We start from the raw sequence: 22761 nt of genomic DNA, 5'->3' as shown, positions 1-22761 counted from the left end.
GGGGTGCCCCGGCACTGCAAACGCCTGAGAGGCCGAGCTCTGCTATTCCTGGATCACTTGCTAGAAACGAGCCTATTTTCAGAGACCTCAATGGCACGTTTGGAGCTAAAGGAGGTGCGGAAATGGCGGGTTTTATTACACAGTGACTGTCAGCTCATCATAAATATACGTGAGGACATACGTAGTACAGCTTGCACTCCTGTGACCGTCAGTGAGTGTGTAAAAGGAGCATGAAGTAGACGTTTTAGGGCCGGTTCTGAACAAATGATCTAGCATATAAAACTAGTAGCCCAAGCACACCGGGCCCAAAATATTCATCTTCTGCCTCATGCCCAAATGAGACAGGAAAAGATCCATTTCCTTCTCCATTTTGACCAGGGCTAAGCTTGATTTCGAACAAAGGCCTTTTTATCCTCACCACCCTTCAAACAGCCCTCTGCACAGGACTCTCTGTCGTCAGACCGAAGGAGCCCTCTCTTTCCAAATGCTTTTCATGCTTGCTGTACAGCGAACATCTCCCCCAGGAACTAACGCAGCCCTCTGCAGGGATCCTTTCTGTAGGCACCGAGAGCCTGGTGCAAGGACCGGGGACCTCTTCTGGGAACGAGGGAGCCGAGATGCTCTGAGGTGCTGCAGGCGGGCTCCAGCCCTGCAGCACGGGAGAAGCAACTCTGTGTGGGGAAAACGGGCTCCACCATCTGAGGACCTGAGGGAGATGCCTCCACCAGATGCTTTGAAAACCCCCAGAAGATAAAGCTGCCCATAGGCAAAGGGCTGTCACAAGCTCCTCACACCACAGCGGTTACTGTTTCTTACGGGATGCAGAGGTCTCCGGCTCCCACTGGAGCACAGCACACAGCGCTTGGTAACACAGAGCTGGATTTTGGAAAGTGCTGAACACACACCAGGCCCTGTTGCCGAGGCCAGACTCTTCCGAGTGGCCAAGGCAAGTAACTAGATTGGCATCGCTGGGATCAATCAGATGTCTAAGCAAGTAAAAACAAAGCTTGAAATAGCTGAGGACCCAATGCTGATCTCAAGCCCCACTGGTGCAGGCACATGCGGAGTTACTGTGGCTTAAACTCATGCAGATGAGAGTGGAAACTGGCCTCCAGTACAAGTGCACGCTGAGGGAAAAGACAGCTTTCCTTTTAGACATGACTCCAATTGTACAGTCTGAGATTCAATTAAGTTTTGCTTTCCTGACATCTCCTTCCAAATACAGGCTCGGTCTTTGTGCTAGGCATTTTTAAAAATAAAATAAAACAAAATCATACGTTTGGCAGGACCTGGGCATTCCTGCTACTAAATTGTTCTGTACTTCATGCAAAATTTCAGTGTATTAAAGAGAAGGGGGGGGTAGCCTCTTTGACCAGTGTCCAACTGTTTAGAACTGTTAAATATGAGTTTTTGCCCATGTTTACATGTGGAATGGAACACAGCCATTCAACCACAAAATGTTCCCAAAGCAAACATCCAAAACCTGGTTGCTGGCTAGGTACGCTGACAGAATCGCCTGAAACCAGTCATTCACAGAATGCCAAAACAACAGATTACCGTTGGTAAAAAATACACAAGATTATTTTCTTACCTCCTGGGAAGAGGCCACTGCGAGTGACAGGAAACAGCGACTGGCAAAACAGAATGTAGGCTCAGGGCTTTTTCATCTGGAGGGAGAAAAAAAGATTGGTGTTAGTTCAGATCTGCAGAAACGCATGCCATTAACACAATAAAGCCAGCACATGTTGCCAATAGCATGTATGGGCAGCCTGAATTAGAGTAGACGTATTCTGCTAAGTCAAGACTCGCTACATGATGTAGAAATAAAGAAACAGAGGTAAAGGCAGAGACAAAGCGACTAAAGCAGGACACGACAGCTCCATGTTACCCACAGATGGGTTTCCTTGACCCATGTTAGCCAACCATTTGGTGTTTCTGAAGGCTGGGAAGTGCCACCTGAGCTTCCCAAGGAGAAGGAGCCTGGGACTTGGGTCCTTTTGCCAACCCTTGGATTGGGTCTCACAATTGTAATGCCTTTTTTCCCCCTTTTTCTCTTTTTCCTTGCCACGTTCCATCCCTTGCCCTGCTTCTTTCACATCTCCGAGCAAGACTCACCAACAAATAAAAACGTTTCACCATAATGTTTTCTTTTCTCCTTCATGTTAACACCTCCCCACGAGCTGAGTGATCCCCGCACGCAGCGGATTCCTGTTATTATTCTGCCTGTGCATCGACACCTTGTTGTAGGAGCCGTGTTGATGGATTGCAGGTGCCCCTCACTATGAAACTGGCCAACAACCCACTCACAAATTTGCTCTGCTTGTTAATATTAAAATCATATGGCCAATACCCTCCTAAATTGGTTCAGGCTTGAGGTACTGCTGATTCATAGTAGGAACAGGGTTGCAACAGGCTTTCTGCAGGCCCCACTATTTATGGTAAACACTGCACGTTGTTGAAATAACAAACTTTTGAGATAAACCTATTTTGGCAAAGAAAACATTAAAGTGCCACCACCGTCTCTGCTTCAGAGCATTAAAATAAGCTGCATCACAGCTGCATGTCTGCAGCAAACTGAACTCTCCGATCCGAGAGCACGGGGAGCAGAAGCTTTGCAAGGCAAAGACCAGGTGAGGATCTCAAGATTCACTGCTTACCAACCCTGGAAGGGAGCACGAGAATAATCGCTGGTGCTCCTCCGTTAACCAAGCAGAAGAGAGAGGGGAGCTCTTGAAACTCTCCGAAAACTTTGGGCTGAGTTTTTAGCTGGATTGGCTGGAGCGAGAGCGAAGCTGGTTTTCACCTTCCCGCACAATTTATTTCAATCCGCAGCGTTTGTTCGCAAGTCCCAGTGCGGTCTCTTGGGAGTTCAGCCACCATCAAAATAAAATCAGAGCTCCTTAAAAGCTTTCAAACATAACACATTATCCCAAATATTTATGATGTGCATGCACTACTTTCATACTTTGTTGTCTGGAAAATATTTTAACAGGTGGATTGGCAATGATGCCTAATGGTGATTGAACCCGTAACTTCACTGGTATGTCAAGAGATAAGCACCAAGCTGTGTTTCGTTTGCCGGCGGGGACACAGAGGCCCGGAGTTGTTACAGAAACTAATGCTCCTGCCAGAGAACCAGGCAGGAAACACGGACACTGCCTGGTGCCAGAGCCTTCAGCCAGACCAGAGGAATTTGCCTATTTTTTTGCCAACTCCTCTGATGGAACAGAAAAACAAAGTAGCACGAAACATGTCCCTCTGTGCCGGCACGGTCCTGGCCTAGCAAGAATCCTTTGCTAGCCAAGGCTGCTTCTTTCCTTCCAAAAGGTGATCACCCGATTTTGTAATCACTAAAATGCATGGCTTAATTATACAGACCGATTAGCAGGTTCTCAGCTAGTCCAGCGGTGCTCAGATGATGCAGTGACAAGGGTGTTAAAGAGACCATACAGAACGAGAGCGTTTTTCTCCCGTTTGCACTGCAGAGGCGAGCAAAGCGGCTGGGCTGCCATCAATCACCCCATCTCCTTCGGAAGTTCAGTGTGTGAGTTAAACTGCGCCTTGTCAGAAAGCTTGAGATTGAAAGGTTAGCTGCAAACAGAAATGCTGGAAACCCCATTGTTCTCTGGCACTAACAACTCACCTGAGCAAAGGTCTAGGCAAATGCCCTACAGAACAGAATGCAGCCAGCCAGAGCGCACCATTTATGATCTGTTAGGTGTCTCCTTCAGGACACATTCAGACCCGGCTTCAGAGAGCTATTTGAACTCTAGAGGCCAGACAGAAAAGCAAAGGGAGAATTTGAGGAGGCAAGCAGATACAGAATCGTTATCAGAACAAATCAGCTGAATGCTGAGCGCTGCTAACAATGTGGTAAAACAAATGTACGCATCTTCCAGGGGGATTTTCCCAGAATAATTGCATGCTCTCGCCTAGTGTTGCTTGGGAAGGCCACCCCAGAAGTTGATGGTTTAAGGTAGTTGAAGTGGGATTAGCCTTCATGAAAGACTCAGGAATACTTCTTCTCAGTGAAAGTTTACAATAATATTTTAAAGACTCTCAACCAACACCCATGCTTAAGCTTTGAAAACAGATAATGCATTTTTAATGGGATTGCACATCTGACAAGGAATTTGACTAATTCCTCTGATAGCAGACAGCTTCCTCCCCATAATTCATCTCAAAAGGATCAAAAATCAAAACACTCCCTACCATCTTTGGAATGGCTCCCCTGCCCCCAGCCGCCTGGAAAGGATCAGATCAATTCCAGCAACTCAACGGCAAGAGAACAGAGCAGCAGATACCTGACCTCCCCGCAGCCCGCTCCACCAAACAAGGGCTCGAGTAAGGAAGGACGGGCAAAAGTCTCCAGGAGAAGGGCCAGCTGGGCTGCTGACACTGAGCCCATTGTTTCCCAGCCGTAGCGGGCAGCCCGTGCTGGAGCTGTTTGAGTGTTAAGTGCAGCCACCAAAGTCTTCAAAGTCACCCGAGTCAGACCATTTCTTTGCTCCGGTGCACTAACAGTTGTGAAACGCTGGGAGATGACTGAATCTGAGGTGTTGCAGAAGGGGAAGCATGAGGATTTTCATTAGCTTCTTTATTATTTGCCCTAACGAGGATTTCCTGCTCATAATCATATGTTTGCCATGCATTAAAGCCCTTCTCCAAGGGAGGAGACATGTTGGTACTCTCCAGAATCTCACGGCTGTGCCTTTAAAGCTAGCCCCAGCATAATCCCTTGTAGATGATCCACAGCACAAAACCTAGCAAGGTCTGTCAAGGCATTTTTAGCATTTGTTCTGTTAAAAAAACAAGAAAAAAACCCTGAGGTATTAGGGTGCACTAATCTTTAGAAAGGTTAATTTATTCATAGAGATTTTGACAGAGATGTATGGCTAGGCTAGAGTCCCAGGCACTTCTTCCCAAGGGGAACTGCGAGTGCAGAGGCGGCTTTCCTGACACAAGAAGAGAGAGGCGTCAGAAACGGGCCCGAGCGGCATTAACTTGGGGGCTCCCGTGCATTTAGAGCACTTCTCCTTCCTGCAACCAGCCACCAAGGCAACTTGGGCTGCCTGATGATAAAACCGGAGGGAGCCCACTCGTCCTGGACACCGCGGTCCCAGGGGAACTGCAGACGGCGAGAGCACCATGTTCTCCTGCAAAACAATAGGTAACGAAGCTCCTTCCTCTTTTACAGCAGGTGCCTCCTCTGGAAGTAAATCGAGAGCACGCTGCAAAGCTTTTCAGTGTGTAGGCTGATGCTAGCGTGGGATGGACAGCACGTGATGCTGCCTGGATGACAGACGGCGTGTCTTTCAAGTCCGTCTGTTCAGGCAGACCATGCTTCTGCTGGGTTTCGTGGACCGGTATTTTGGATTTCTAGACAACGTCTTGGATACTCGTTCCCAGCCAAAAGTTGAGACTAAATGTATTTCTCTGGATATTCTGGGATATCTTTTTAAACATACCAGAAGATAAATCTGTGGATGCTCCAACAAGAGATATCCTGTGAAATAAATTGCATCCTTGAAATAAAACATGTTAGAAAAAGAGGAGGGTAATTTTATGATATCTGATCATGCCCTATTTTTTTCCACTGGGAACAGAGTTTGATCCATAACTGCACAAAGATCACTTCCAGATTAAAATTGTTTTTATTTCTCTTCTACTTAAGCAGGGAGGATGTAGAAGAAGCCAGCCAAACCTCTAGTCTCTGCAGAGGCCTCTGGGACCTTGAACTGTCAGGACACTGCAGGAAGCCAGCCTGATAACTGATTTGGTTGCTTCTTTTTTAATTTGCTTGGAGTCTGTGCAATTAAAACTAAAGTTTCCACCGGCTGTAGAAGGATAGAGCTAATTTGTGACTGCCCTCTAGTTCCAGCAGCAATTCCTCAATGTCAGGAATACCTGCACTCTTTCTTGCAAGCTCTTGACCAAGAAAGAAACTTAATCCCGCTGATAGCTGGATGAACCAGGCAAGAACGCAGCCAGCAGGTCCAGGCAAGTGATCCTTGCCCTGTATTGCTCCTGCACCTGGGGCACCGTGTCCACTCTGGGGCCACCTGGTAGAGGAAAGCCATCGGCAGGGAGCAGCGAGTCCAGCCCCGGGCCACCAAGCTGGTCAGGACAGAAGCACATCTTACAGCGAGACCCTGCGAGGGGCGACTCTGTTCAGCCCAGAGAAGAGAAAGAAAAGGGGGAACCTCTCTGCCGACTGCTGTTGCCTGATAAACACAGAGAAGACAGGGCCGGGTTCTTCTTGGAGGTGCATGGCAGTAGGATGGGGGCAACAGACACAAGCTGGAAGACGGAAATCTCCAAATAGACCCGAGGAAATCTCTGCAATGGGTTGCCCAGAGGAGTTCTGGAGCCCGCGTCCTTGGAGGTGTTTGAGACACAACTTGATATAACCCTGAGCAACCTGATCTAACTACGGCAGGTTGGACCAGATGAGCTGCAGAGATCCATTCCGATGGTTATTCTGTAATTCCGTCATTTCTTTCAGTGGATGTCCGGGTACGAGTCTCTGACGTGCTGGAGCCACCCTACAAGAAATGCCCCCCCATCGGGAGCTCCGTGTTTTCCCCTACCACTTCTCCCTGCGCAGGGGGCACGTTTAGTTTTGCACTCTAGTTTTTCCTCCAGTATCTTATTCCCAGCCATAACATCTCAGAACACCTCCCCCAGCGCTAAGTCAGAACCGGCTCGTCCTCAGCCAGCCTCCTTTGGTCTCCCCGTGTTCACCCGCACCTCAGCACCGCAGCGGACGGGGGACCCGCTCCGCGGGTTGAGCCAAAAGCAACAAGGTTCTGCTGACCAGAGCTAGTTAACTGCTAGTTTAGATTATTAACCTCTTGTCCTTAATGAGAGTCCTGAGGCCGCTTAAGCCACAAGACCAAATTTCTCCTAACCGCAAACGTGGAATCCTCATTAATATGAATCCGAGACACTTTCCCGGGAAGAAATAATTTGCAGAGTGTAGGATCTACCCAGAAGCAAACGATGCTGGATTTAGGAGCACGTTTGAAACTCCTGCAGGTCGGTTTAATTTATCCCCAAGGAGAGGGAGGAAGGTCTGGATTGAGAAATGGATTTTTACTTTTAATTGCCAGGTGTCACCAGACCTTAAAAATAAAGTTTTCTGATGGTTTCCCCGACACCCCCAAATACTTATAATTATTTTCTGGGGAATTTTACTTGAAAAATGATCTATTTCTAACTGAATTTAAGCCCGTGTTATGCAAACAGTAAACCAGCTTGTTTGAAAGTAATCTTTACCCAAGGGCTAGCAGAGAAATAAAAATAAATACCGTATGAGAGGTTTTTACAAAACCACAGACACCACCAGGTTTTCCAGGTCTGAAGGACGAAAATCTCATTCTGCTAACTGCCTTTTATATTTTTGTAAGTTAAATTTTTTAAGATGTGTTACAACTGATACAGGGATCGAGTTACCCCACAATCAGCACCTGCCACCTCTGCCGTGGCACGCAGCAGTGTCCAGCGGCACGCAGCAAACTAGCTGAGGACAGGAAGCTAAATATACTGCATTAATCTGAAACTAAGGAAGGTCAGGGCTTGGCAGCATGTGAGTACTCATTTTCAACGCAATTGTTGATCTCACCGCTACTCAAAGCAAAGCTGGCATCCCAGGGTTTCCACACGAGTGACCAAGGGCCCTCCGTTTACGCCGGATCCGAAAGGTGCTGAAACCAGAAGACTACGGGGAGGTGGGGGCATTTCCCCAAAAGTGCCACACGAAGGATCTCAACCTTGGGCCGCCGAGATAACACCCCGTGGGAAACCGTGCCCCGGGAACCCGCAGCCTCCGACAGGAACAACCCACCAGAACTGATGTCCTGGAAAGCATCACAGTGTAACGCATTATCCCCTGGTGTCTCAGCTACTGTGCTGGCAAAAGCTTGTCGTAACGACAGTCACCTACCCCCCCGCGCACACTGGTTTGCATTACAGCAAACACGGCCCAGCAGAAAGCCAATTTCTCTCGGCCGCAATTGGGGCTGGACTAATTCCAAGCAGTCACTATCTAACAATCTCCTTCCAGGAGTTCCCACTCACTTCTCCTGTATCAATCTATTTTTATGTTGGTATCTTGTTTTAATCTTTTCTTTCACGTGGATGTGAGTGCAATACCAAGAGCAGATGTGGCTCATTTCTGTGTATAGCAAGGCTCAGTCATAATAAATTTAAAGAGCTTTCTCAGGTATGTTTGTTTGGCTTCTACAACAGGCAGACAATGTTTTTCATTAGATTTATTTCTGGCAGGTTTCATTGAAACTGGAAGGATCAGCTGGGTAGTTTTTCCCCCCTCTCTCTAATTTAACATCCATTTTGCAGTTTTAGTAGCAAAGATATTTGTCAGATATTCAACGGCTCATGTGAAAATTTACCTTTTCTGTAAGAAGTGTTTTTTCGACCAAAATAAACATGTTAATTTTGATTTGTAAAGTAATGATTTCACTCCTGCTCGGCTTGAGGGTGTGATGGAGCTCCCCAACGTGCAGGGATACTGCATTTCTGCCAGCTCTACCCACGGGGCCCCTTCTCAGACACAGCAGAGGTGCGCTGCCAGCCCCAGGCTGAGCCAAGGAAGGCTCAGGGGCAGGACGTGCTCCTGCCATCTGCACCGTACCTGCTCCGTGCACAGGCAGAAGATGTTTTCTGCAGTCTGCCGATGCGGAGCATTCCACCAGCATGAAATCCACTTCAAACCACACATCGTGCGGCAGCGAACTTAAGCAAGAGCTCACCGCACAATGGCGAGCAATAATGGACTACACAGGTCTCATTCCTGATGGTCATCGCTAGCTCAAGTGACAAATAAATTCCACAGGCTCCCACCTCTTCCTGAAATACAAGAGCTTGCAGGGATCAGCATGGATCAAGACAAGCCATCGAGTACTGCCAAAGCATCTCAGCAATGGGAGCTGCTCAGCTTTCCCCCGCCTCTGCGGACCCCAAAGCATTGTCACACTTGTCAGCCAGCTATCTCCTTCGAACCGCTGCGGGACTTTTAAATGTTGTGCTGCAATTGTCGTTCTAGCATAAGCTGACTTTTTAGAGTGGAAATATGTAAGACTTTCCCTGCTTTATTGGATATTGGTATTCATACCTTCATTTGAAATAAGTAGGTTTCCACTTAAAAATGAAAAAATTCCCCCCGTGCAGTCCAGAAACTGAGTGTAGTTTAAAAGCCAAACAATCACAAGCACGGCGCAAAGCCCCTTCCGACTGTTCGGACAGTACAAGGCCCAAAGATTCTGAATTTTACAGCATCTTTTGCTGCCTTTTAACCCTCTCTTGCTGCTGTATCTGACCAGTTACATCAGGAACTGACTGTCTCCTATTGCCTCTTAAACAATTCACCTTTACAAGTACCAAACAGCCACAGCTTACTCTACCTGCGCATGTGCAGATATCTGCTAAAGCATTCCGTTTTGTGTAGAAGACGTGTACATTTCTAAAAGTCAAATATATATATATATATATATAAAATCAACATTAAACCTTCAAAGAAATTGCATCAGAGAAAGACAGAAGACACAGCTTACTGTGATACGCTCCGCAATTTTACACCTGGCTGGCAGTGCTACCACCTCCTGCCAGAGACCGGCAGGTAGGGGTGGCCACTACCCAGAGGGGGTCACAGCCTCCCTGAGCACACTTATTGCAGCCTGACTCCCAGCCCCAACAAGGGCTTTCATGGCCCTGATACCTCCTTCTGACCTTTTTTTCTTCTCTGGATAGCATAGGCAATGATGCTGGAAGCTCACTCTGGTGCATGCATCTGAATAACATTTCTGATAGCTTTATGATTTTTGCTAGGTTTTCCTTTTTCCTTTCTTTTTTTTTTTGACATTTTACACAGGACAGATGTTGTCACCAAGGCTGCTCTTGTAAACAAGATATGGAGATGGTCTGGATTGGGTTACCTTGGTAAAATAGTTTAAAATAAATAAAAGGATGGTTGGTCTCTCTCGGATGAATTAGCTTGATTGGAACTGTCAGGTTAAAAAGGTCTAAATAAACAGAGTTGTGCATCTACCCTTAATGGAGTTAAGGGCCCAGGACAAGTAGTAAAGATACACAGAATGAAAGCCTAGATGATGGAATTCATCCCTGCGCAGACACGGCTGATATGCATGTAAGCATCTCTTAAATCCCAGTCTAAAGAGGGCCTTGGATTTACAGAGACTACAGGTTTAGTTCGTAACACCCACTGAATGCTCCAAGGCTTTCCTGATTCTTTTTTTCCTGCTAATAAATAATTTCACCCAAAAACATGAGTCAAGGACGTCTAGAGATGAGAGAGAGCATCGCTGCTGCCTGCAACTTCAGAGCTCCTTGCCCAGGTAAAGATGGCATGTTGCTCCATGAAAATCCCTGAAAACAGAGGTTATTACACACCTCTCTGATCCCACAGGATCACATACACCCCGGTCTATTTACAGGGGTGTTGCTTAGGCTCTCCTTTGCACTTCTCTGCCATAAAGAATGCTTCCCTGGCTGCTCTAAAGTGCCGAGCAGGGCTTTATATTGTGACACGTCCTGCCACGGGGGTGTATGAACACTACTGAGGGATGATTCAACATGGAAAAAACAATCAGGTGATGTTGTATAGTCATGGCAGAATGAAAGATGTCCAGGTGTAGACGTTTACAACATTTCAGAAGGAAATGCAAAATTCAACAGGGCGTTATCCTCCGGTTCCTATCAGTGCCTTTAAAAGCCTCCCAGTAACTCTGTTACTCTGGTGCAATAGCAAAGCTCTGATAATTAAAGTCTGACTCTTTACAGCAGGACCTTATTTTACATTTGCCATTTTGAGCTGTTCTGACATAAATTTTCATCTAAAACCATCATCTAAACATCATTTTAAAAGGCCACCTCTGGTTTTGTTCCACTTGCTTGTACACAAATAAAGTTAAAGAAAAGCATATTGTTTTGCCTTGCTAAACGTCGCCTACAAAATGCACGGTCAAAAACAACTGGGAGGTTTAAATTCCAAGTTATTAGAAATTACTGGATACTGCGCCTCCCTCCCAGTTAACAGCTATGAATAAGCACAGAAACAGAGGTACCTACACAAAGAATTTGGCCCATAGCAAACATATATTATTGTAAAGTTGTCCAGAAAATAGATGCTGTTCAGACCAGAAATTACCTTAAATGACTGTTGAGTTGACTGGGTTACAATATTTTAAGGATCATAAAAATAAATATAGTTGTCCAAACAGTGAGATGCAGTGTATTGCCAAGTAAAACACCGCCGCATGAAGGGGTGCTTACCCTGCGTAGCACTGGGCTGCCTGTAAACTACAAGCACCGGGATGAAGTGACTCTTTGTTCGGTCTGTGTGTTTAAAAATTGACGAGTGCTCCGTGGTATCAATCATGCCTGTCAGACAGCACAAGTGCAGATCTGTTACACTTAAAGGGTTGTCAAACGAGACATGATTTAATTTGTCATTTTTTTCTCTCTCTCTCTTAGTGCAGCATGCACGTGCTCTTCATTACTCTTCATCATCAGGGAAAATGAATACATTTTTTGTATAATTTTTTTTTTCTCCGGGAGGGTGGAGGGATGGTTGTTTACCAATGACCCAGCACTTGTGAAGAGATCATAAGCAGCTGTTCCCTGCATGCCCTCACGATCGGAGAATTTAAGTGAAGCCGTGGGAGGAGCGGGACAGGAGCAGGGGCTTTTTGGTCCAGGTTTTCAATAGACAAAGGCCTCTGCAAAGAGACTGCTCGAACAGCGTCCTTGTTGCATTCTCTTTCTTCACTTAATTCTCCTCTTCATTAAACTGTCTAGAAGAAATTTCAACTGGGTATCTTCACGTTATGCTTTCGGGAGCACAACAGGCAGGGAGTTTTGCCTACTTCGGGACTGCAAATTGAATTCAAAGACTTTTGGATTTCTGTAACTCTGTGAGCAGGGTTTATTTTATTCTTGGGAGAAGATTTACCTGTTGTCGTAATCCAGGAAGAAGCAAGGCAGATAAACGAAATATCAGAGTGCTGCAGAAAAGGATTAACTCTTTTGTTTCCCAGTTAGCATTGCTTCATGTTTTCCCATATAAGATAAAGAAAAAATCGTAAAGGAGAAGAGAAATAACATAAAGAGAAATATATTACAAACGGAGGAAGAAATATTACCTATTGATAGGCACATTTTTCACATACAGTGGGAAACCTGAAGTCCTACCCCCAAGAGAGTTTCAGGTATCTGTGAGCACAGTTGTGCTTTTCCCTTCAAAGACGAACCTAAACTAACAAAATGTCCTTAACTCTGGGCAGAATTCCAGACACATTCTGGACCAGGCAAATCCCCAGCTCTCAGGGGGAGCTGATGGCCCAGCATTGTCCAAAGATGCCACGGTTTGGCCTAATGCATAATAATGCTTTCACAGTAAAAACCTTTATTTTACCCAAAGTTGAGCACCTTCTAAAAAGCACTGGCTAGAAACAAGGCTGTGTGGTGCTCGTCTTCCAGACACTTTTCACAGACAGCTGCTTCCCCTTTCTACAGGTGGAAAACCAGAACATCTTCAGAAGTGAATGCCACAGCTTACCTGTCAAATCTGTAAAATGGACTAAAACTGGAACAGCACCTGGATCCCTGAGCTCGCCACTACCCTGCTCCTCTTTCAGGTGATGCTGTGAGAAAATCGTGCAAGTTTTCACTTGTTATAAAATGGTAATTTCATGCCAGGTGAGCGCATCATGGTGATGACCCATTATTACTGCAGAAGTTATTCTTAACCTTAAAAACGAATTTGGTTTCATCAGAGCCAAAAAGCAAGGGACAGGACCTCATTGCTATCAGCACCATTCATATGCAGAACAACAGGAAAAATAACTCTTCCCCCAAAACGCTGCCAAACAGAGTAAAGCTTCCAATGAGACGAACACCCCGATCCTTGGTCACAAGCCATCGCCCTATCTGCTAAGCTTGGGACTGCGGGGGTTCAGGCAAGATCCAGCTGCATCCTTCAATTAACATTTCATTCAACGCAAGAAGCTGGATAGAGAAGTCCAAACCTGTGCCTTTTTGCTTGCAATGACACCTCTCTTCCGCGGCGTTAAACAATGCCTGCCTTCTGCAAACGTGTTTCTCGTGCAGCCGGATCCGGGCCAGCACAAAGCAGCTGTCATGAGAAACTCCTTCCAAGCACAACGACAGCCCTGTCTCACGTGAAGGAGTCTAAACTGAAGTCCTACTTATTCCAGCATTTCCTATGGAAAGATTTTACAGGTCCCCACTGAAAATGAGCCTGAGTTAAGCACAGTGCTAACCTGGCAAACCTCCGCTGTGTTCCAGCACGGTGTATCAGCGAGGCCGTTTTCCAAAATGCCTCTAACATATGAACCTAGCGATGTAGCGCTGGAAATTAGAAAGTTCCAACTGTCGACAAGTTTCTTCACGTTTTCTCTGGCGATCCTCAGGCAGCACCTAGGTCCGCCAGGCAGCAGCTGCCCCCAGGGCAGGGGACAGGAATTTATTGGTAAGCGAAACATCACCGAGCCATAGAGGACTAAACCCAAATACAAGGGCAAATCGCTCGGCTGTAGGTCTAACTTTGGCCTGAACAACACCCATCCCAAGCACCCCACCCGCAGGAAACCAGACATAGGACTCCCATACCCGCGGGGCGAACAGAGCGCTACGGAGCTGGTAGGCCTCGAGCAGCCAACAGCAGCAGGAGGGGACCGAGGGACAGCAGGCCTCAAGTACGTGCTCAGTGGCTTTTCTGAACTGCGTCCCAGATCCTGCTTTACCTATTAATGTGAATAGCCCTATTCAATTCAATCGGACTGCTCATGGGAATACGGATAGAAAATTTTGGCTCTGCTTTGGTAAACTAAATTTCAAGAACAGTCTGAGTATACCATAACAAAGACCCTAAAGCCAGCAAGGACCATGAAAGGAGCTCATTTCATTACTAAATCAATTTATAAGTATAAACATATAGTTATCTGGCTAAAATATGGATTTTCCCTATTTGAAATACTGCACCTCAAACTTACTAAATGTCACCAATAGGCACCCCTTAAGGAAGCAGGCAGCATGCTGCCTTTGGATGCCCCAACTATAAATCAAGAGATTTCCTGAAGTCTGCCTGGAATAGTGGAGAGTAGCCAAACTTACATGAAGTGCTATTTGTGTGCTATTAGTTGTGGGGTGGGAGAGGGAGGAGTGTGGGAAGGAAAAAGGGGAAGAAGGAAAACCACTTTCTTAATAGTTCCTACAATGTTTGGAAAACGTTCATTCATAGCATCCATTTATCAGGCTTCCATGCAATAACTCCAGGTCAAAAAAAATAAAAATAAAAAAGCCTGAAGGGCAGAGGGAGGTGGGGAGAGGAAATCAGGGATACCAGGTTTTAACTGGGAAAAACTGGAATGTTGTCAATGTTTCCATTTAAAAGAAATATCGTAATGACAAAGCGATGTTTGTGTCTAGGTGCCATTCCGAGGTAGCAGATGAGGTCAATTCGTTCTGCTCAGCAGTTCCACACCTGAACGAGTCCAGTCTGAGAACTTTTAAGATTTCATGTTCAGTCAGCTGCAGCCCCCAGACCCCAGACGCGACCGTATTCATCTCAATGTCCACGGTGTCACTCTGATAGCTGGAAAAGCCCAGCTGACATCGGCAGGTCCTGCTGCACATGGGGACAGCAAAGGTGCTCCAAGCTCCATCTGGAGCATCAGGGCATTTATCCCCAGGTTTGTGGGACGTACTGAAACCACATCTTGTATTAAGCAAGGGACGCGATACCTGTGAGAGAAGTCACCGCTGCAGACACAGCTTTCCACGCAGCCCCAGCGCTGTGCCTTGGGTTCACTGGTGACCAGAACATCACACAGAGTCATCTAGTGGCCAAGAGAGATCCTACAAGGGAGTGTTGCCATTTTCTAACATGAAAAATGAAAAGGTAGCGAGCAATTAGCCCCCGGTATCTAATTTCATTGTGAATTTGAAAAATGCAACAGGAAGCAAGAAACCGAAATGAAATAATGCGTGTATGTGAAGCCAAAGACAGAGGATGGTTGCAAGCCATTATTAGAGCGCTGGAGCTGTCAGGAGTGACCTCCCCTGCTGGGTATTGATATTAGCTTAAATGCAAAAATTTTGCATCAGCTGTCATCTGCAAGAGAGACGGATCTCGCTGCAGCTAGAGCACAAATTCTCTTTCTCATATTTTAGCCGATCACGTCCATGGTTGTCTTTTGATGTTTCTAGCTGAGAGAACATTTTTATAAAACAAAACAAAACAAAAAAACCTCTTTGGGAATCCCTGTTGGTGTGATGTTTTTGATTAGTGCTAATGTTTTTCTGGCCGGCTGTGAAAATGCATTTAACTATAATTGACTAGGCATTGTAATTCCAAAGCTTTATGAAACAAAAATCCACAGAGTGACAATCTGATACAAAAATCTGGCGAAAGATGATGTATCTCGCCCCTCAGAGACAAGTTTAATGGAATAAAAATATTGATCTAATATAGAAAGATTGGATATACATTTTGCTATAGCTCTCTGTATTATCAAGGGGGCAGAGGAGAGAATTCTTAACATGGAAACCTATTCATATTTGGAATAGTTTCCTCTTAAAGGAAATGGTGTAATTGTAATTTCAGCACTCACTCCGCTGCAAAGCAGACAAAGCTCTGAGGACTACACCACTGAGAGGAGCTCTGCTCTGGGTGACGGCACGGACCCATCTTCTCCACTTCTAATTTCTGTGATTCCCCAATTTCCATTTTCACTCAAACTAGAAGCCAGGGAGGGAGGCAGGAGGAGAAAAGCAATGCAATTCCCTCGCCAGCACCACAGTTACACCAGTGCTTTATTCTCCCAGTCAGGGACGGACGACAGTACCTCATTTGCCATTTCCCGAAGAGCTCCTCTTTATGGTAGCCAGAAGGAAACCACGTGTTATCTCTGCTCAACCCCAGGGCTGGAAAACGCGAGCCTGGGTGATTCCCATACAGTAGATTCCAGAGAGTACGTTTAATTAATGCTCTAAATTGCACCTTCTTGCAGGAAAAACAAATCTGTCAAGGGAACGGGCTCCTTAATTTGTGCAACGAGGAGCTCAGCTGTACGGTAGTAGCAGTGACACCGCCAATTTGGTTCTAGGGCTTGATGCTAAACCGAGCGGGGACCGCGGCGCGGCCGTGCCGGGGTGGCACCAGGTGAGGGCCCGCCGCTTGCCCGCATGGCTCCGCACAACCGCGGCGGGCGTTGTGGATGATTTTTCCCTCTTTATGTTTTGAAAAGGGGGAAGAAAAAAAAAAAAGACAGAAAAAAAAAAAGAACAACCCCAAAGAACACTGCGGATAAAGAAAAAAATCGCAGCATCGAATCAATTAATGCGAGTTCTTCCTAACTTCCATGCGAGCTTTGCCTTCAATTAGCATGATCTCACTGAACCCTCTTGTGTAGGCCTGGAGCAAAAGCAATGGAAACTTTCTCCCTTCTTGTTTTAATCTTTCACCAAGTCCTGACTTTCGCCTCCAGCCCGTCTAATTGAAACTAATCTTCGCGGGCGAGGCCTGTCTCTTTCCCTTAATCCCTCTCTAAGGAAGCTCACATGGTCCCAATTACAGCCACACCGGCCCCTTTTATTCCCCTCCTCGTCTCTTTCTGCCAGTTTCATTTTTTGAAAGTTTGCATTATTAACTCCATGCTTGCGAGTTCCTGTCTGTCACGGGGGCCTAGAGATGTTATCACTGGTTGCCGATGTATAAGGTTACCATGAAAGCATTTTATGGATTACATTTTGCAAAAAGGCGATAGAGGGCATGATAGCTAGCACAGTGGCGAGCTTTATGGGAGTTTATATCTGCAATAAATGAGAGGCCAAGGAAGTGTTTATCTTGGACTTAAGCGTATACCTGCTTAGTTATCTGAAGGCAGAGACAATAACAGCTCAGAAGGGATCGCTAACGTTTACTACAAGGGTTTCACAGAGATGCCTTCGAGATGGGCCGCGGCCCTGGGAGGGAGCGGGCCGGAGACACGACCACGGAGCCCGGCTGGGGAATGTGTTTAACATTACGGAGTTAATGAGGTTACGTGAAGGCAGAGATAGCGCTCGCTGGTTCCCAAGCTGGCTCCTAATCCCAAGGCAAAGCCCAGCCCGCTAATGCTGGAGCTCAAACAATTTATTGAAAATAGACAATTTTCTTTCTCTTCCTTTTTGCTGGTTTTTTTTTTTCCTACTTCCTTCTCATAACTTGCCGAGTCCCAGGCAATAGCTTCTGTGTTCCTCCAGTGCCATGATTTATTGCTTGCTTATATAGTTTCTGGTTCAAAGCTAGCGCATAAATCAATCACGGTGGTTGCTCCCCTGAATACATTCATTTGAACTCCTCTGCTGCAGCCTGGGAAAGGCTGCTCAGCACCACCACAGCCGCCTCGCTCCGTCCCGTCCCATCCCCAGCCCTCGGGACCTCTCCGAGCAGCGGCTCGCGTCCCAGTGAGGCCCCCCCAGCCTCGTCCGCCCCCTTCCCCAGCGGGACAGCGGCTGCACAAGGGCAGGGGCCTCCTCCGCGGAACCGGCCCTGCAGACGCAGGGCATTCAGTGGCGTGCACAAACGAAGGGAAGACAGAGGCGGTCTCCTCGAGCAGCTGCCATGCTCTTAACGATCATCATCAGTTCTGTCATTTAGCCTACAAGCAACCAAAACCACCAATAGCTGTCAGTAACCAGAGGCTGGAGCAGATCTTGGTGTCACCAAGGGATAACCCAGATCTGGAAACACAGACCTGTCCATTTCCCATTCCGAGCGGATGGCAGTTCAGTCAGGCCTTTCTCTAACTAAATTACGCAGCACCGCAACCATCTGGGTTATTCAGTTGCCTAAAGACCAGCAGTATCTCCTTATATCATTTTTTACATATATATATATATATTTCCCTTTGGAGAAAAAGGAAAAAAAGCGAAGGGCACAATCACGTTGTGGCAAACACAAATGACATCTCACCTAGGAGAAGTTATATCACAGCTTTGCGTGCCCAGCTTCGTTAGCTAGTGTAGCTCATACAGCCCTTGGGATTCTCTCCCGCTTTGCAGAAGGAGAGGCTCCTTTCCCACCTGGAGACAAGTCAGCCTCCAGGTCTGGAGCCTCCCTACACAAGGGCTTCTTACAGAAGCCCAGGGAAGCCCTGTGGTTCTCATCCATCTGAGTCGGGGGACCTAAATTATGGGGAATTTCACGTGGGCCAGGAAGGGGAGAATGCTGTAAAAGCTCTGGATTTTAGCTCTACAGGCAGAATTATTTTTTTTCCCCAAGAAAAAAAAGTCTTAGACTAAACGCACTAAAAACTAGAAATTTAGAAATTCCTGGAGTAAACACTTGAAAAAAAAAAAAAAAACTTACCGCTCTGTCAACCATAAGATCTTTTCTATCATTTCAAAACATTTTGTACTCAAACATTTGATTTGCAACACAAGTATATTTAATTCGGTTCACTCAAGTTGCAAAGCAGAAAGTCATTTAAACCAGAAAAATGACAAATTCTTTTTTTAAAATATCAAAGTAGCATATTTTGACAAACTCAAAGCATTTTTCCAAAGCACAATCCAAGTTAAGAATTTGTCAGAAACCTTTCCCGCAAGGAAAACTGGCATTTTTGAGATGAAATAACTTGTACATCTGGATAACGAATTCTTGGCCAACACTAACTCGTGAACTGTGGTCTAGTTAGCAGCGGTCCCACCTGTAGCAGCCTCCTGCTCAGATCCTCAAGGGCTCAGCCACGGAGTAGGCACTACAGCTATTTCAGTTACTCTTGCGTGAAGCCTGCTCACACTTTGGCTTTAAGTGCTCCTAATCTTTCTTCGTGATGGCGATACAATATGTGCTTTCGCCCAGTGGTTTTTATTTTGTTTTGTTGTTCTTCCAGTATGGAAATCTTCATGACTCATTTGTCATTAGTTCAGTGTCTTTCATAAGACACTTTGCATAAATTCCTGAAAATCTTATGCTTAATTAGCAAAAATCTGTTTCTGCCTTCTATACTTGAGAGCAAGCCTGAAAATGTCCTCTTCCTCCCCCACAAAGTCCAGAAAGAGAAGCTTACAGAATTATGAAGCAATCCAGCCTGGTTTCAGTCTAGAGGCTCTGGGGCAGAGGAGTCCGGCCCAGTAATTTTAAAATTTGTACAACTGATACGGATTTTATAAAATAGCAAGAGAAAATACATCAACACATAAGTATGTACGCACGGGATCCTTTTTCTGTCTCTTTTCTTTTTCTTCTGGGAAACTATATTGTCTTTGAATCCATTTCTGCCCACCTCCCTCTTTGGCCTAGCAAGCAGAGTCAGCAAGAAACTTCACATTGCAACCTCTGGTCTGCTGCTGAATTTTTCACATGTGAGCTGAGAAGTAAAAACTCATAGCATAACATCGTACATTTTATGGCACGGCAAGAATAGGTCATTCTTTTCCTTTGCCTGTGATATTTATGAGGACTTGGAGAATGATTAACTGAGGGGGATGGTGGAAATGAATCCTTCTAAACAGTGAAGCTTTGGATTCTCCAACCAAATGAATGGCTTTTATTCCAGATTTATGATCTTTTCACAGCCTGGCGATGATGAGTAATGACCTATCTTCACACTATTAAAGAATTTATTATGACTATTTATCACCAAAGTAACATAACAAGATTTGAAGAGGCACGGAATAACGCTAGGAGAGCAGCCAACATTGTCTTAGCTGTGAGCTTTCCCAAATACTGCAGAGCCGAAGTGGGGCGAGCAAAGGAGGGTGCCTGCCTCCGAGCACATGTGCAGAAGGGACAGGAGGTCTGGAATCCAAGGAGGTACGTATGCCAGGTGAATATCACCAAGGGAAGAGGTGCAGAAAACATAGCTATGTGCACATGCACAGCTTTTTTTTCTCTCCAGGCTTAAAAATGGGGAGGGAAATAGATCCACAAGACAGTATCTAAAATTGCAGGCTAACAAGGCTGTTTTCAGGGGAGGATGAACCCCTCTAAGGGATGACTAAACAAGACCCTAGAGACATTGCCAAGAGCAGAAGGAACTGTTACAAACAGTAACAGGAGTGCTATGTGAGCAGTGAATACTTGGGATCTGGGGGATGCTCCTGAGGATGTCCTAGGAGTCACACGGCATTCTTCATGGCATTGAACTCACACTGTTCCCTCCTGTTTTCAGTTGTAAAATTCTAAAAATCAGAATTACAGCTGCCATTGACACTTTCCAGGTTCATAAAGTAGCCTGCGCCCAGCACATAAGGACAAAAATCCACAGCCTTTCTGCCCCTGCATCAACTTTGAGCCGAGCACTAGCACTCTGCTCGACTTCAGTGCCAGCTACCAGAAATCCTCAAAGCTGAGTTTCAAAATTGGCTCCATCACATGAACTAAATGCTGAAAACATTGCTCCTGAAAGAAACACAGCCCAGCAGAGCAGGTCGTCTATTTGCAAGAGACTACAGCCCCTCCTCTTACACGAGTTCCCCCTCTGCAGCGGCTCCGTTCTGGTGGCAGCTCTACCCGTGGAAACAGGAGCAATAATGGATTTCCTCCAGAGCCTCGACACGTAAGAGAGATCATGCCTTTCCACGTTTGAAGCAGGCTGTCAGTAAATGTCATATTTTATTTTGCTTCCGAAAGACAAATATGGCAACACACACGTTGTTAGCAGGCCAAAAGAATTATAACTGTATTTTGCTGAAAGCAATGTTGATTTGGATTTAGCCTAGCACTTCTTGTAAAACTGAATTACACTGAATTCGCTCTAAACGGCTGTGACATCGGCATCTTTATAACACGCGCGCGCTGCTGGCTATGGCAAAGGAGCAGCTGATGCTCGGGGAGAGGCAGCTCCTTGCAACAGCACTGAAGTCACCACTCAATCCGGGTCACAGGAGCCAGCGAAGCAAACAAGAAGAGAGGATTCATAGGACAGTATGCCTTCAGACAGCTGTAGATCACACCAGGTCAGTCACAGAGGCAAGGAGCAGAACCTGCAGGGGTCATTGGAATCTCATCCAGCCTCCAGACCCCAGCCCCAAAGCAAAATGTTGAGTTCCCAAACACTGCCACTCCTGTGGCACAAGAATTTAGTGCTAATGGTCAGCACACACAGCCCCAGGACAGTGGGCACCACTGAAGCAGATGGAATTTAAAGAGGAAATCAGCAGGGCTGGCCTGGACTTGCTGAAGAGGCGTCCACTTGGCTGAAGACTTGGATGTTTTTGGACAGAATTGAGGCTGATGCAAGATCTTTGCAGGACGCAAGATGATGCAGGGATGTTTGCATTGCACTCACCCTTCTGCACTGCCATCGCTACACAGCCCCAGAGGAGGAAAAGATGTGCTTGTGACTACAGCTGTCCCGCAAGATGTGAGGACCTCACAGTGCTCATCTCTTTCTGTAGTAAAAGTCATAAAGACCAAGGCCACTATTTCATCCTCTTTTCTTCAATGAAAGTGCAATGTGTGCATATACCTACCAAAACAGCTCCAAAGTCATAACAGTATTTCCTAGAAAAAAATGCGACAAACACGTGAAATATATTATTGCTGCTTCCTAAAAGGACTACAGGAAAGCCCCCAGATTCCAGGGAGATGAGCAGAGGAGCCAACAAAGCAGAGCAGTGCCCCACCAACCCCTCATTGTACAGGCTAACAGCTAAGATTGGCATCCAATAACACAGAGACAGAAGCCACCCGACCCAATCTGATGTACCTAGGTTTTCTCATCATCTGCAGGCTGAGACTGGACAGCTGGCAGAAAAGGAATAGGAGGCTTCCCCAAGCTAAGGGGAAGGCCTTTCCCTTTCCCAGGCTCTAAGAAATGGATTCCTGTGTTTCCTGGTACTCAGGTGGCGACGTTTGCTTCCTCTCCCCACACTGAGCCCTCTTAGAGGCAAGCGTGGCTTATGTTTTAAGGGCTCAGCTCAAAGTCTGCCAATGGCCGTGGCACTTGTTATGTTTTAATGGCGTTTAGATCAGGCCTAACATTTCTGAGGCGGTGGCTCCTCTCTTTCCACAAGGTATTTTTGTTCCGTAATCCAAAGAGTTCCAGGAAACTTCACAGGGTCAAACCCAGGTCTGAGCCAGAGCCTGCTTTCGGGCTAGGATCCCGAGTCTGCCAGCCGCAGGCTCTTGGTCGCAGCGCCTCAGCTCTTCTCCCTCAGCTGCCGTGCTGACCTCTGATGCTTTTTCTGTAGGAAAACGTGCCAAATTACTGGGCAGAGTCCAGTTGCGGCAGCCAGCTCTGGTGTAACCATGTAGGAGGATGAGAGGGGTCACCAATACGACAAGGATGGTTTCTGTGTTCTCAGAACTGAACCTCAGAGCCCATACACCAATGCCAGGCTCCAAGTTCCCAAAGCCCATCTGTAGCAATCATTAAATAAACTCTTAACGGTGTCTTCTGTAGCTTTTAATAGACTAGAGTACTTATACTGTCAGCTTTTACTGGGCAAGATGTAATTTTCCAATAAACACCGCCTCTTCCAAAAAGCAGCACTTTCTGAACTTTTTCCAAAATCCAAAGGTTTTGGCTGCAGCTGCAGCAATGGGAATCAAATTATAAAAACAAAATCCCTCCTTTCACTCCATGCTTTCAAATGTTTTTCCAGGGCTGAAATGAGAGGCGCACTCGCTATTTGTTTCTGCTTCTGTTGGCTTTTAAAAGCACGAGAGGGTAAAGGAGCTGGATGGCTGTAACTTTCACAGCTTGCTTA

General features: G+C 46.2%; 1 protein-coding gene across 1 annotated transcript in view; it reads right to left on the bottom strand.

Moving 5' to 3' along the window:
- Positions 1–22761, bottom strand: part of LOC308181331 (actin-1-like) — a gene marked incomplete at its 3' end in the record, with an annotated part of 131929 nt that overhangs the window by 95685 nt on the left and 13483 nt on the right. Inside the window, exon 2 of the mRNA XM_080564485.1 lies at positions 1592–1667. The remainder of the gene's footprint in view (positions 1–1591; positions 1668–22761) is intronic.

Source organism: Anser brachyrhynchus (genome assembly GCF_964034855.1).
Source record: "Anser brachyrhynchus genome assembly, chromosome: 21".
Lineage (NCBI taxonomy): Eukaryota > Metazoa > Chordata > Aves > Anseriformes > Anatidae > Anser > Anser brachyrhynchus.
Note: the sequence above shows the minus strand (reverse complement) of the source record. Positions and strands in the feature narration are given on the sequence as shown.